Source organism: Procambarus clarkii, chromosome 35, assembly GCF_040958095.1.
Source record: "Procambarus clarkii isolate CNS0578487 chromosome 35, FALCON_Pclarkii_2.0, whole genome shotgun sequence".
NCBI classification, from domain to species: domain Eukaryota; kingdom Metazoa; phylum Arthropoda; class Malacostraca; order Decapoda; family Cambaridae; genus Procambarus; species Procambarus clarkii.
Window position 1 is genome coordinate 22,395,747 of NC_091184.1, and position 16,185 is coordinate 22,411,931.

Genomic DNA, 16,185 nt, shown 5'->3' on the forward strand with positions numbered 1-16,185 from the left:
TTATTTACCTGGTTGTGTGAGCGGGAGGCTGACAGGTAGGTACCCCTCTCTGGTTAATTCTACAGGTGTACAGAGTGAGGTAAAATATTATCAAATTCTTGTTCAGTATATCATATACATTTAAAATATCAAAGTGGCTCATTTTGGGTAGAGGTTGACATTTTACGGGGCCCCCGTAACACACGCACGCACTCACACGTACGTTTGTAACAGGGGGTGGCGGAAATAGATCTCTCTGATCCATTATTCACTCCCCCCCCCCCCCCAGTTAACTAACGAGGGCGGGGGAAACAGTTCTCTTTAGTCCGTTACCCCGCCTTCAGCTAACTATTTTAGAGCACCCCCAGAGTTCCTACGGCAGCATTTCTCGTTCAACACCTTGTAACCTAGGTATTCGATTACCTAGGTGCACTGACTACTAAACGCCGTAACTTGATCAGCTACCCAAAACTCTAGAGAACTCTAGAACACATTTCACTGCCACAAACTTAAAAGAGAAACGAAAGGAAAGAGATAAATAATGAAGTACTTAGTGAGGGTTTGGGGTGAGAGAGGTAGAGGTGGGAGGAGCGAGGAGGGTCGTCAGTTGAAAAAGAGAGTTTGGAGTGGGGTGGAGGGGGAGGAGTAGATAGGTAGAAGTAGAAAAACAGATAGTAGAAGTAGAAGAGTAGACAGTAGAAGAGGAAATGCTGCCACCATCCATTCATTTGTCCGTACCTACAAGACTACGACTGGAACTTGTCTGTATCACAATATTCTCAAAGATGTTATCAAGAGGTCATTATTAGTATGTTCCATCTGTATCATGTACTCATTAAAATCATGAAACTAGTAACTGCAGAGGCTTTCTCATCTCAACTCAGAAACTCTAGGGAACAAAGTTAAAGACAATTTAAATAATAAATTCATCAAATATATTTCACATATTAAGTATCATAATTTAAGCAATTCAACTTAATGTTCAAGATTAATATGAAAAGTGAGTCATCATCCAAGAATTCGAGAACCCTACAACTGTCTGCCCCTGATCATCACACAACACTTGTAAACACGACTAAGTCCTCTTTCATACTCAACTCATCAAGTGTCTGCCTATAGCTGGATAGAGAGGGAGGAGGTGGGGTCTGTAGTTGACAGAGACTGTCCCGCCCCGCCGGCTGACAGCTTCCCTGGCTAGGCTGTCTTCTGTTCTGCTCCGCTGGCGGTTCTCCTATTGCTTATCCTGCTATGCTCTCGAATCGACAGCTCTCCGAGTATATATTGGGAAACCTAGTAACTAACTCCGCCCACAAGTAGATAGCCCCAGGTTCTCTACCAAACCGCTCTTTAAACTTGCGGCTTGTTTGAAGGTTCTCAGGCTACAATTATAAGATTAGCGGAAGCAAGGTGAAATTTGCATGAGCTGACCTCAGGTCACTAACACTGTAGAGGTGGGACTTTCAGGCCAACAGACTGGTGCCTCTCAAATCTTGTCTGGCTTGACTCATGTACTATATATATATTAAATAAAACTAAACGAAACACCTTTACGGTGTTACACATTTGCAAGCACACATGCACACATATGCAAAAACAAATGCACACACACATGCACGCACACACATACGTCCAGTCAGGCTAGAAAGGAATAACACCTTTCGTTGAAAGGGGATAAAACCTCACTTATAATCCACCCCCTCTCTTACCTGCAGTAATCTGAAGACAACACCTCACCCACCTCCTCTTAACCCCCATCACACCTACACACACACCACCCTCCCTCTCTCTCGTTCTCTCTGTTCTCTCTCTCTCTCTCTCTCTCTCTCTCTCTCTCTCTCTCTCTCTCTCTCTCTCTCTCTTCCTCTCTCTCTATCATACTCTCTCTCTTGATAGGGGACAAAATGGCAGGAGGACGCAACAGGGACACAGGGAATAGTCAAAGTGACCAAACGAAGGAAATGCTAACCCAAGTTCTGGAGGAATTCAGGAGGGAGATAAATGAAATGAGGATTACAATTAACAACCTGCAAAGTGAGCTGGCATCAGCAAGGGAGGAGATCAAATCCCTCACAGAGAAAAATAAAGAGACCGAGCATCAGATTATCATCCAAAGGGAAGGTGGGAATGTTACATTGAAAGGAAAAGCCTATGTACCTAAAACATTTGCAGAAAGACTGAGTAAGAGCTCAAAAGCAATGGACACAGTAAGGAAGATAGCCACGCAAGCAGCTACCTCACAGGAAGCAGCAAGGTCCACCACTCAGCTGCTGGAGAGAAAAAGATCAGTGGTAGTTGTAGGCATCAAAGAACAGAAAAGTTCCAACAGGCAAGAATGGAATAGCAAGGATAGAGAGGCAGTACATGGGCTACAGAAGGGGTTACAGATAGAAGGAGCTGAACAAAACATTGAGAAGGTTTTCAGGTTGGGCTCGTACAACAAGGACAAAAGCCGACTTGTAAAGGAGGTGTTTACAAACGAAGCCACGAAAGAGGATATTCTCGAAAGGAAGAGTCGTCTGCAGTATGGGGAGGAATACAAAAAATTATTCCTGCAGAGGGACAGGACGAAGGAGGAGAGAGTCAAGGTAGCAGAGGCAAGGACGAAGCACAGGGAGAGAGGAGTAAACCAGGAAATCGCAGCCCCCAACACAACAGTCCCAGAGACAAGAGAGAAACCCAAAACCAGCATCCCAGCAACACCAGAGGGGAGGGCAACACCACCACCCCCTCTGCATAGACACTCTCCCTTCCCCTCACCCTTCGTGCCCCCCCCCCCACCCCATTCTGACCCTGTCACCCCTTCCCCATTCCCATCATGTCCCCCCCTCCCACTTTTCACCCCCTGTCCCCCCTCCCCCCTTCATCCCATACCCTCCCTATCCCTCCTCCCTCCTCACCCCGTATCCTCCATGTCCCCCCTTTCTCCTTAACCCACACCCTACCTGTCCCCCCTTCCCTTAAACCCCCACCCCCCACCCCAAACTCCTTTGAGACCCTGCAAACCACCTCACAGATCTTCTCACCCAGGGAACAGCTTCCCAAACCAGCAGAATGTTCGCCAAGAAGGGGACAATAAAATGAACAGAAGAAAGTGAGCTTCAAGGCAATGTACACTAACATAGACTGGATTACAAATTAAACAAGTGAACTCGGAGAATGGGCACTAGATAAAAAAACAGACATAATAGCACTCACAGAAACAAAGCACAGAAACAAACCATAACAAACGCAGTGTTTCCACAGGGCTACTATGTAGTGAGGAAAGAGAGAGAAGAGAGAGGAGGTGGTGTAGCTTTGCTAATAAGAGAAGGTTGGAGTTTTGAAGAGATGGTAATTCAGAACTGTGAAGGTTTCAGTGACTACATATCTGGCACCATAGCAACTGGAGGACAGAAAATTATAGTAGTAGTCATATATAACCCCCCCCCCCCACCCGAACGACAGAAGACCCAGACAGGAATATGATAAAAACAACTTGGCCACCATCAGTATAATAGAGAGAGCAGCTTCTGAGGCTAGCAGGAACGGATCCAGACTACTAATCATGGGAGACTTCAACCATGGGAAGATAGATTGGGGGAACAGAGACCCACATGGAGGACCAGACACATGGAGAGCTAAGCTGCTGGATGTGGCAACAAGAAACTTTCTAAGTCAACACGTCAAGGGACTTGACGTGTTGACACAAGAATGAGAGGAGGGGATGAACAAGCCTTGCTTGATCTGATATTTACCCTAAATGAGTTGGATACAAGGGAAGTTCGAAGCCCCCTTGGGAATGAGTGATCATAGTGTATTGAGCTTTGAGTACCTGGTTGAGCTAGGAATTATCACCCACCAAAAAGAACTGGGAAACAAAGGGCTGGCTTACCGAAAGGGAAACTATGAGATGAACAAATTCCTAAGGGATATACATTGGGACACAGAACTCAGAACCAAGTCCATACAAAATATGATGAACTATGTCACCCAAAACTGTCAGGAGGCTGTAAGCAGGTTTGTCCCAGCCCGACAGGAAAAAACAGAGAAGCAAAGGAAGAATCCGTGGTTTAATAGGGAATGTATGAAAGCAAAGGAGCTGAACAAAAGGGCATAGAGGAACTTCCGTATTAACAGAAAACCAGAAAGTAGAGAGATACCAGAGAACCAGGAACGAGTATGTTAGTGTGAGAAGAGCAGCTGAGAAAAGGTATGAAAATGATATAGCTAATAAAGCCAAGACCGAACCAAAGCTACTACACAGTCACATCAGGAGGAAGACAACAATGAAGGAACAGGTGATGAAACTTAGGATGGGCGAGGACAGGTACACAGAGAATGAAAAAGAGGTGTGTGAAGAACTCAACAAAAGGTTCCAGGAGGTCTTTACAATAGAACAGGGAGAAGTCACGGCGCTAGGAGAGGTGGCAGCAAACCAGGTGACTTTGGAAAGGTTCGAAGCTACAAGATATGAGGTCAAGAAGTGCCTATTGGAGCAGGACGTGATAAAAGCTGTTGGGCCGAACGGAATCTCACCATGGGTATTGAAGGAGTGTGCAGAAGCACTTTGCTTGCCACTCTCCATAGTGTATAGTAGGTCACTGGAAATGGGAGACCTACCAGAAATATGGAAGACTACTAATGTAGTACCAATATACAAAAAGGGTGACAGACAAGAGTCACTGAACTACAGGCCAGTGTCCTTAACTTGTATACCATGCAAGGTCATGGAGAAGATTGTAAGAAAAAAACTAGTAACACATCTGGAGAGAAGAGACTTCGTGACAACCCATCAACATGGGTTCAGGGAGGGTAAATCTTGCCTTACAGGCTTAATAGAATTCTACGATCAGGTGACAAAGATTAAGCAAGAAAAAGAAGGATGGGCAGACTGCGTTTTTTTTGGACTGTCAAAAAGCTTTTGACACAGTACCCCATAAAAGGGTAAGTACCTAAGCAATAGGAAGCAGAGAGTTACAGTGAGGGGTGAGACCTCAGACTGGCGTGAAGTCACCAGTGGAGTCCCACAAAGTTCTGTACTCGGACCTATCCTGTTTCTGATATACGTAAATGATCTCCCAGAGGGTATAGACTCATTCCTCTCAATGTTTGCTGACGACGCCAAAATTATGAGAAGGATTAAGACAGGAGGACAGCTTGAGGCTTCAAGAAGACCTGAACAAGCTGCAGAAATGGTCGAATAAATGGGTGTTAGAGTTTAACCCAAGCAAATGTAATGTAATGAAGATAGGGGTTGGAAGCAGGAGACCAGATACAAGGTATCATTTGGGAGATGAAATACTTCAAGAGACAGAGAGAGAGAATGACCTGGGGGTTGATATCATGCCAGACCTGTCCCCTGAAGCTCATATCAAGAGGATAACATCAGCAGCATATGCCAGGTTGGCTAACATAAGAAAGGCTTTTAGAAACTTGTGTTGGGAATCTTTCAGAACAGTATATACCACATATGTCAGACCAATCCTGGAGTATGCGGACCCAGCATGGAGTCCATATCTACCCACCAAACACACACCGAAACTACGACGTTGGTATAACGTTCGAACAAGTTTTAACACCTAACCAGTTATAACAACCAATATAGCAAGTTGTAACAACGCTCTAATACGTCATAAACACGTTAAGCCAAGATGTAACAACTTTATTACAAGTTGTAACAAGCGGAAAATAGAGACAGTTTCGGTTTGTGTTTCTAGGATAGTCAAGCACAAGACTAAACTGAAAAAGGTTCAAAGGTTTGCCACCAGACTAGTACCCGAGCTGAGAGGTATGAGCTACGAGGAGAGACTACGGGAAATAAACCTCACTTCGTTGGAAGACAGAAGAGTTAGGAGGGGACATGATCACCACATTCAAGATTCTCAGGGGAATCGACAGGGTTGATAAAGACAGGCTATTTAACAAAAGGGGCACACCCACTAGAGGACACAGGTGGAAACTGAATGTGTAAATTAGCCACAGAGATATTAGAAAGAACTTTTTTAGTGTCAGAGTGGTTGACAAATGGAATGCATTAGGAAGTGATGTGGTGGAGGCTGACTCTATACACAGTTTCAAGTGTAGATATGATAGAGCCCAATAGGCTCAGGAACCTGTTCACCTGTTAATTGATGGTGGAGAGGCGGGACCAAAGAGCCAGAGCTCAACCCCCGCAAGCACATCTAGGTGAGTACAACTAGGTGAGTACACACACACCCACCGGGGCGCCGGTGCCCGAGAGGACATCACGCTGGATACGTAATCCTGTGGTCCTGGGTTTGATTCCCGGTGCCGGCGGGAAACAAAATGGGCAGTTTTTTCACCCAGATGCTCCTGTTACCTAGGTATCTAGTCTACCTAGTCTAGTCTTACCTAGTCTACCTAGCCATAAATAGGTACCTGGGAGTTTGTTACGGCCACAATGGGACGCAACCGGGTTCTTTTCAGATGGTACGAAAGTTCATATATCCGGCTCCAAGTTAGTAGAGGCTTTCAAGAGGTGAGCTCAGTAATGCAATTAAAATAAAAAAGGGAGGTACATTAAATACACAAGTTCGTCACTTTAACAATATATAATTAATCTTCCCATCACCATATATATATAAAAGTCTTAAACGGAAAATATTACTACACTATGTACATCATCGTCTCTCTCTGAAGACACTGAACACTCGGCGAAGCTCACTCCGTGCAGTCTTGTACCGGGTTTCCTTATCCGTGGCACTACCCTCAGCAGGTACCAGGAAACAACGATGAGTCTACCCTGGCCACGGGCCAGTCAAATCACAATTCCACTAGGTGCCTCGTCGTGAAGGCCCACAACCACAGTCCAGCCTGTTGCTGGCAGGTACCAATCAGCCTCACGCTGTTAGGCCACTTCACGAGTGAATACTAGGGTTGCGAGCCCTAGGCAGGAGCTTCGTGTAACTCGCTGGTTACTCTCCTCTTTCGGCACCACAGTCGGTTGTCTTTTCCACCAGCCAGCCCCAGGTACGGCGAATCCCATCACTGCCACTCCTCAGGCAGACAGTTGAACACTACAGTTCTCGTCCAGCGGCGGCTCACTGCTTCTGTAAAACAGACTGGTGTAGAGACCTTGGCTGCCTTGGGTAGACTGACTCTTCTTGCACCACAGCAGCCCTACGTTGACTCTGTGAATACAGACACGTCATCAGTACACTGGGACACTACATGGGGACCACTGGGAAACATCACTTACTGGCTTAGACACAAACGAACACCTTTTCGTTCCATAGATGGCACTGATTGTCTAAGCGTCACCTCACCAGAGGTCATCACCGCCTGTCCTATTTTCGAGCTAATAGGACAAGATTCTAGCATTTCTGGCTGGTATAGTCTTGTTACTACTAGATGGCCTCGTCCAATTAGTGAGGGTTTTGGGAGCGGACTCACAGATGGAGTTGATGTCGCTGCTCCGTGCTCTGACGATGAACTTGGGTTCATAACAGAGCTAGACAGCTGTTACGGGTTGCTACCTAAGTGTGTGTAACCACCTATTTGTACTCACCTATTTGTGCTTGCGGGGGATGAGCTTTGTCTCTTTGATCCTGCCTCTCAACTGTCAATCAACTAGTGTACAGATTCCTGAGCGTACTGGGCTCTATCATATCTACATTTTAAACTTTGTATGGAGTCAGCCTCCACCACATCACTGCTTAATTTATTCCACTTGTTAACTACTCTGACACTGTAAAAATTCTTTCTAATGTCTCTGTGGCTCATTTGGGTACTAAGTTTCCATCTGTGTCCCCTTCTTCGTGTTCCAGCCGTGTTGAAGAGTTTGTTTTTGTCCACCCTGTCAATTCCCCTGAGAATTTTGTAGGTGGTTATCATGTCTCCCTTTATTCTTCTGTTTTCCAAGGACGTGAGGTTCAGCTCCTTCAGCCTTTCCTCGTAGCTCATACCTCTCAGTTCCAGGACAAGTCTGGTGGCATACCTCTAAATCTTCTCTAACTTTGTCTTGTGTTTAACTAGATATAGACAGCAGGCTGGAGCTGCATATTTCAGGATTCGTCTGACATAAGTGGTATACAGGGTCCTGAACGATTCCTTACACAAGTTTCTAAAGGCAGTTCTTATATTGGCCAACCTAGCATATGCCGCTGATGATATCCTTTTGATGTGGGCCTCTGGGGACAGGTTCGGTGTGATATCAACCCCCCCCCCCCCCAGATCTTTCTCTTTATTTGACTCATGCAGGATTTCCCCTCCCAGATGGCACCTTGAGTTCAGCCTTCCGCTTCCTTCGCCTAATTTCATTGCTTTACACTTTCCTGAGTTGAACTTTAGTAGACATTTTCTAGACCATTCCTCCAGTTTGTCCAGGTCATCGTGTAGTCTATGTCTATCTGCATCAGTCTTGTTTCTTCTCATAATTTTTGCATCATCAGCAAACTATGAGAGTAACGAGTCTATAACGAGTTACATATATTAGAAACAGGCTGGGTCCAAGTACAGAGCCCTGTGAGACTCCACTGGTGACATCTCGCCACTTTGAGGTCTTCCCCCGTCACAGTTATTCGCTGTTTCCTGTTGCTTAGATACTCCCTTATCCACTGGAGCACCTTACCTTTTACTCCTGCATGTTGCTCCAACTTTTGTATCAGCCTTTTATGGGGTACTGTGTCAAAGGCTTTCTGACAGTCCAAGAAAATGCAGTCTGCCCACCCTTCTCTTTCTTGCCTAATTTTTTGTTGTTTGGGCATAGAATTCAATTAAACCTGTGAGGCACGATGTACCATCTCTGAAACCCTGTTGGTGGTGTCACAAAACTATTTCCCTCTAGATGCTCTACGAGCCTTTTCCTCGCGATCTTCTCCATCACCTTGCATGGTATACTAATTAGGGAAACTGGCCTATAGTTCAGTGTCTCTTGTCTGTCACCCATCTTGTATATTGGGACTACGTTAGCTGTCTTCCAACTTTCTGGTAAGTCTCCTGTTTCCCGTGACCTGTTATACACCATTGAAAGTGGCACACTTAGTGTCTCTGCACCTTCTTTTAGTATCCACGGTGAGCTTCTGTAAGATCCAATAGCCTCTGTTAAATTCAGCTCCCACAGATTCCTTTTGACCTCATCACTGGTGAGGTCAAAAGCCTCCAAGGTTGCTTGGTTTGCCTCATTAAGTGCAGGGGCTTCTCCTTGTTCTTCTGCGAAGACCTCCTGGAATCTCTTGTTGAGCTCTTTACACACCTCCATATCATTCTCTGTGTATCTGTTCTCCCCTTTTCTCAGTTTCATCACCTGTTCCTTCTACTGCTGTTTTCCTCGTGATGTGGCTGTGGAGCAGTTTTGGTTGGGTCTTATCTTTACTCGCATTATCATTTTCATACTATCTCTCTGCTTCTCTCCTCACTCTGATGTACTCATTTCTGGCCCTCTGGTATCTCTCCCTGCTCTCTGGTGTTCTGTTATTCCTGTAGTTTCTCCATGTTCTTTTACTCAATTGCTTCGCTACCTTACATTCCTGGTTGAACCATGGATTCTTCTGATATTTTTCGTTTATCTCCTTTTGGACTGGGGTAAAATTGTCTGCAGCTTCCTGGCACTTCATTGTGACAAAATCCATCATATCCTGCACAGTCTTCTCCAGTGGTTAAAACCAGTGGTACAAATTGATATGGGTGTTTCATTAGCAGTGACGAAGAGAATACTTAAACAAATATCTAATGAAAATCTCACCGACCTAACAAATTCTCAAAGACCTGAAAGTTGTAGCATTAAATATTATGATAGATATCGTGAGGAGACATTCACATATGGAACTAATAGAACAAGAACCCGGCAATGTGATGTTATAGTGGCCAGAATACGCCTGGGATATAGACGTATCTGGCAGCTTTCTCAAAACCCAAATGTCGAGTACACAATGTGTCAACTTTGTGAAAGAGAAAACAAGCACTCTCTTGAACATTATATTGTAGAATGTCCCATATTGACTGACTTTCGCCCTCCTGGGCTAAGGTATGCTGAACTCTGTAATTACTATATGAGTACTGGAACACTTGATGATATATTGGACTTGTATCCAAGATTGACCATGTAATATATCAATCTTACAATGTATATATATGATGTAACTATATAATCTGAGCTTGTAAAAGCACCTTCAGTGATTAAGTGCTTAATGGCACACTAGTTTCTTTATCAGCTCTCTCATCCTGTCAGAGTAAATGAGACAAATGTATGTGAATGCATGTGTGTGTGTATATATGTATGTATATGTGTGTGTGTATGTATATGTATTTGTATAAAGTATATATGGAAGCTGATCAGAATTAAATTTCACCTTTGTGAATGTACATTAATGACACTATGTAAAAGACACATCAAACACTTTATGTTGGGCATACGTAAATATGTGTATCTATGTATTTACGTATGTAGGTTAGCTTAGCATTTTAAAAGCACCGAATCACCTTCTGTGGTTGAGTGTTCATTAAACCCTTTAACTATATGTTTAACACTTCTCTAACCCTGTCCATGGAGGACAGAAGAAAATGTATATATGCTGGTTAGCATTGTAAAAGTGTGGCCACGTCTGTTGTAGAAAATAATATTAAAAAAAAAACATACATACATACATACATGCATACATACATACATACGTACATACATGCATTCATACATGCATACATACATACATATTAAATTTTGCCCAGAGGGGCGAGTTTATTGGGCAGCGCCACTCATCTTGTGAGTGGACATACCGCCATAGCAGAATGTACAACACTCCCCAATAGGAAGAAAACCCGCTGGGTTGTTCATCCTGTCACTTGTACCCAGACACAGCTGGGACTTGCTTAACTGTCTCAAGTGAACAGCTCCTCAAACAAGAAGATTAACATTTATCAACCCTTAAAAGCTTACGATATCTTGCGGGTGCAAAATGGGGAAAACAGTATCAATATTTGACAAATAGTGTTTTTCCTAACTCAAACAATGTGGGGTTTATTATTCTACACATATTCCTAATGTCTCTCAGGTGTTCACATTCACGTAGATAGTGGTCAAGGCGTTGTCCGTCACTCTCACCACAGATTCTGCAACTTCGCTGATCAACTGTTGTTTCCATTCCAAATCTCCATGGATATTTGTATCCAAGACGGATTCTCGCTATTACTGATTCTCTCCCTCGTCGTCCTCCTCTTCGGCCATAATGATTGGGATTGCCAGCTGCAACCATGTTGTACCATCGTACAGATTCACTGGTTTGTGCTTCTATCCTCCTTTCCTCAGTTATCTTGTCACGGTGATGTTGCCTGATAATACCTCTAATTTGTAGTTGAGTCTTGGGTATGAAGTATTCAATATGGTCTCCTTCAGCAGCCAGCACATCTGCTCGTTCATTCCCACATATTCCAACATGGGAGGGGATCCACAGAAACTTGATGACTCTTCCCTGATTGGTAAGTACTATCACAGCTCTCTTAATTTCAGCGACTATTGCAAGATTTTCTGCCTGATTTTTACTTAGGCTTTGCAGTGCTGCTTTTGAATCGGTGCAAATCACTGCACCATTAGTGTTCCGTTCAAAACCTTAACGCCATATCAATGGCAGTTAGCTCTGCTTGCGTTGAAGAGGCATAGTTCTCAATACGTGCTTTTTCTTCATTTCTGCGTTGGAAAGTATTATCCTTGATTACCGTGTATGCTGCACCAGCCCTGCCATTGACAGGATTAGATGACCCGTCAGTGTAGATTTGATCTAGTTCATCTCCGGCTTCTTTATAAATTTCCTCGAGATACTTGTGCCTCATTTCTTGTGGTATCATGTTGAATTTTTTCATTGCCATTTCATTGATGATGATCTTGCATGAGTCGTCCTCCCAGGGAGGTAACCTCTCTACAGGCAGGAGCTCACGAGCTTGCTCAGGCAGATGAAGCTCTTCAAGGTAGCAGACTGCTCTGTGATGCCATTTTTTGCTTCTCCTGTTTCCCTCTGAAAGTAGCACAGAGCTCAGTTTTTTCTTAGCAATATCATTGTAATGGGGATCTCTAGCTATCCTAATTGCAAGCTTAGCATTCAGCTCCTGAATTCTGCTTTTAACACTGGGAAGGGACAACTTATCTCGTAGATTAGACGTTTTGGCAGTTCTTGGAACTCCAAGAATGATTGTCATGGCTTCATTTTGAATGCTTTCAAGCCTTTTCATATCGCTTTGGGAGTAGGTGCACAGAACTGGTGCGGCATAGTCTATGACGGAGCGTACATAGGCTGTGTACATCATTTTAAGCACGGCAATAGAGGCTCTATGTCCATTCCAGGTCATAGCTTTCAGTGCCCTGAGTCGACTTTTGCATATTACCATGAGTTGATTGAGCTCCTCTTTCTTTCCCTTGTTAGAGCCGACAGTGACGCCAAGGTACCGATAGTGGTCAACCCATTCAAGTGTTACACCATTAATTTGCAGTTCTTCATTTGCTCTCCGCTTGTGATGGGAGTATGCCTTCGTCTTGTTTGTGGAGAGAGTGAAACCGAGCTCAATACATATCCTTCCAAGGAGTTCAATGGACTGTTAAATTTTTCCTAAGGTGGGAGCTTGTATTAGGACATCATCTGCATATCCCACTTGTTGTGTTCCTTCCGGAAAATCAATATTTGCAATGGCGTTCATAAGTACATTGAATAGTGTAGGGCTTAAGACTCCGCCTTGGGGGGTCCCGAGTTCCATATTCATTGTTCTGGAGACTGCTCCATTGAAGCAAACCTTGGCTTTCCTTCCTGTGAGGTAGTCTTCAACCCATTTCATGAGTCTCCCCTAAACACCCATGCATGCAAGCGCGTTTGTGGGGCGTATACTCACGACGCACCCCTAGGAGGCCCTGGCATGATCGGCGATAGCTTCTTGTTGGGTGTCCTGCCTCTAATTGTGGCTCCATGGTGGGTGTGGGGGCACATTCGTGAATGAATTTTCTTTTCGTAATGATGATGACCCCTGTTTCGACTGTTTCTGCTTTACCTTCCCAGGCTCGTGGGGTGGGCGACCAAGCCCCCGAGTAGGTCCGTGTTGGAAGACCGGGCTCTGTAGCCTCCACTGCATTGGGCCCCGACCTTGTTCCTCCTTTGGCCTCTGACTCCTTCCCCTGGCTCCCCTCCTTCCTCTGTGGTTGGGTCGAGCCCCAAGCCCCCAGTGGTGACTACCTCGTCCCCTGGCGCGGCTCCTTCTCTAGTTGTAACTACTGCGCCTTTTAACCCCTCTCTCTCTGGGGGTTCTCACCGCCGTCCTCGTCACGGCCGCCCTCGCTCGATTCCTTCCAGTTCTGCTACCTATCAAGCCTTGTTTGGTCCCGCTTCGTGGGCCAAATATTTTGATCTCCTCCCTCTTGATTCTGCGCCTCCTGACGATTTCTCCCTCCATCGACATCTCGTTGATTCCGTGGATGCCTCCATTACTTTCAACCCCACTCGTCTCGGTACACGTGTATGTTGCTGCTCCTTCTCAGGATGCTGCTTCCCGCTTGGCTGCCTTATCCTGCCTTGGCGAGACCCCTGTTCGGGTCTCGAAAAACGCTCAGTTGAATGCCAGTGTTGGCACTATTTTGCTCCCGCCCCATGTTGCGACCGGTGTTTAGGACCTGCGCGACTGCCACGACGATATTCGACATATCCTCGCTGCCCAGGGCCATTCTATTCTCCAGGTGGACACGTTTACTCGTCCCCCTCGTGGTAGTCGCCGTCAACCCCTCCGGGTTGTGAAGATTACCTTTGATGGTAGGACCCTTCCACCCTCTGTCATTCTTGCTGGTGCCAGGTGCTCTGTCCAGGAGTACATTCCTTCTCCTCGGCTCTGCAACAAGTGCTGGAGGTTTGGGCATGGTGCCCTCCGCTGCTCCGGGACTGTCTCTCTCTGTTCTTTGTGTGGGGGTGAAGGTCACTCTAAGTCGGAGTGCACTTCTCCCCAGGCTCGTTGCCTCAACTGCGGTGAGGCCCATCCTACCTTCTCCCGTGCGTGTGTCCATTACAAGCTTGAGGTAGCCGTCCTCAACTTGAAGCACCGGGAGCGTTTATCTTTTCCTGAGGCGAGACGCCAGGTTCGCCGGCTCCCGCCTTATGCTAATATCTCTTATGCTCGCGTGTTGCGCTCTTCCTCTCCTCGTCCTTCCCACCTTCCTCAGACTCACAACCGTTTCCAGGCCTTGGACCCTGATGCGCCCACTGCCCCCTCCTCTGTTCCTTTGGGCTCTCTCCCGAAGGATCCACCTCCTGGTCCTCTGTCTGGGGTTCCCCTTCCTTCTACCCGGTCTGTCATGTCTCCTGTGTCTTCTTCCTCGTCTCCCTCCGATCCTCCTTCCCCTCCGTCTCTTCGCTCTCCCCGCCGCCTGTCGGTGCGGGCTGATGTCCATCGCTCTCCTAACGGCCGTCGTGTGTGCTCTCGTTCGGCTTCTCCTGTTGAGACACTGGAATCCGTTGCCCGGTACGTAGTTGCTGGGACACCTGTCTCTTTAAGTCAGAAGCGTAAGCCTGGCTCCTCTCCTTCCTCTTCCCCGGCGGGTAAGAAGGCTTCGCTTTCTTCCTCAGCTCCTACGTCTGGTTCTGTTGCTCCTTCCCCTCCCGTTTCAGTGCTTGCGCCCCCTGTTCCTGCTATGGAGGTTTCTTTGGCCCCTGCTTCCCTTTCGGTTGCTGCTCTTGCTGGGGTGCGCTCCCCTCTTTCTACTCCCCCTCTTCCTGCTGCTGTCCTTGACTGCTCCTCTCCGTTGTCTCCTCCTCTTCCTCCTCCGGACCCCGCCCGCCCACCTCTGATCTGTTCTCCCGTTTCCTTCCCTCCGTCTTTGCTCAGTTTACCCATGCCCCCTAACCCTGACTTTGCTGACCCTGATCCCGACCCTGATATTCTTTAACGTGCTCTGTTGCTCTTTCGCCTTGGTTTCTTCCTTGTTCTCTGGTTTTGTCCTTTCTCTTCTCGTCGTTGTCCATTCTTCAATGGAACGTTCGGGGTTATTACGCCAATTTCCTAGAACACAAACTTCTGATTTCGCGGTTTTCGCCCCTTTGTGTCTGTCTCCAGGAGCCAATGCTTGGTGCTCGTCCTGGTCGTTTTCGTGGCTATTCCTTTCTCTCCCCCCCCCCCAGCCATTGCTGGGGCTTCTAATTCTTCTGCTCTCTTGATTCGTGCTGATGTTCCCTTTGTTCCTTTACTTTTTCCTTCGCCTCTCCATTGTTCTGCTGCTCGTATCTTTGTGGGGAAATGGTACACAGTTTGTTCCATTTATCTCCCCCCGAGTGTCCCGCTCTCTCTTCCTGATTTGAAACACCTCCTAGACTCCTTGCCGGAGCCTGTGCTCCTGCTGGGTGACTTCAATTGTCGTCATTCTCTTTGGGGTGACGTTCTGACGAATACCCGGGGTCGCCTCCTTGAGCCGTTTCTCCTCTCTTCTTCCCTGTCTCTTCTGAATTCTGGTGAGCCCACTCATTTGGACTCTCGGACTCGCACCCTTTCTTGTCTTGATCTTTCTCTCTGCTCTTCTTCTCTTTACTTAGATTTCACGTGGCAGGTTCTTGATGACCTCCATGGAAGTGATCATTTCCCCATTCTTGTTTTCTTTTTCTCTTTTCGCCCTTCCCTCTCTTTCCCTAGGTGGCAGTTTGCTAAGGCAGACTGGACCCTATTTACCCTCAGTGCTGCTCTCTCTGACCTCTCCCTTCTGCCTCTCTCTCGCGCTCTCCTCCTTTTTCATGACACTGTCTTCAACGCTGCCCTCCGCTCTATTCCTCGCTCTTCCTCTCGGGGTCCGCGGAAGTGCGTTCCCTGGTGGAATGCGGACTGTGCTCGGGCTGTCCGCTGTAAGCGTTCAGCCTGGAAGAGGCACCGCCGTAGGCAGACGACCGATTCTTTTCTTTATTTTCGGAAAACGAGTGCGGTGGCCCGTAGGGCCATCTGTACGGCTAAACGTGAATGTTGGGCATCTTATGTCTCAACAATTACATCCGAAACTCCTCTGGCCCAGATCTGGAAGCGTATCCGCAAGATAGCGGGTAAGTTCGTTCCCGATGTTTCACCGGTCCTTCACCTCCATGATACTCTTGTGGCGGACCCGTTGCAGGTCGCTTCCGAACTGGGTTCCCACTTTTCTTCTGTTAGCTCTGGTCTTCATCTTCCCCAATCTTTCCTTCTTCGTAAACCTGTCCTTGAGTCTCGTCCCTTAGATTTCTGCACTCATCTTCAGCTTCCCTATAATGATCCCTTCTCTCTCTCTGAACTTCG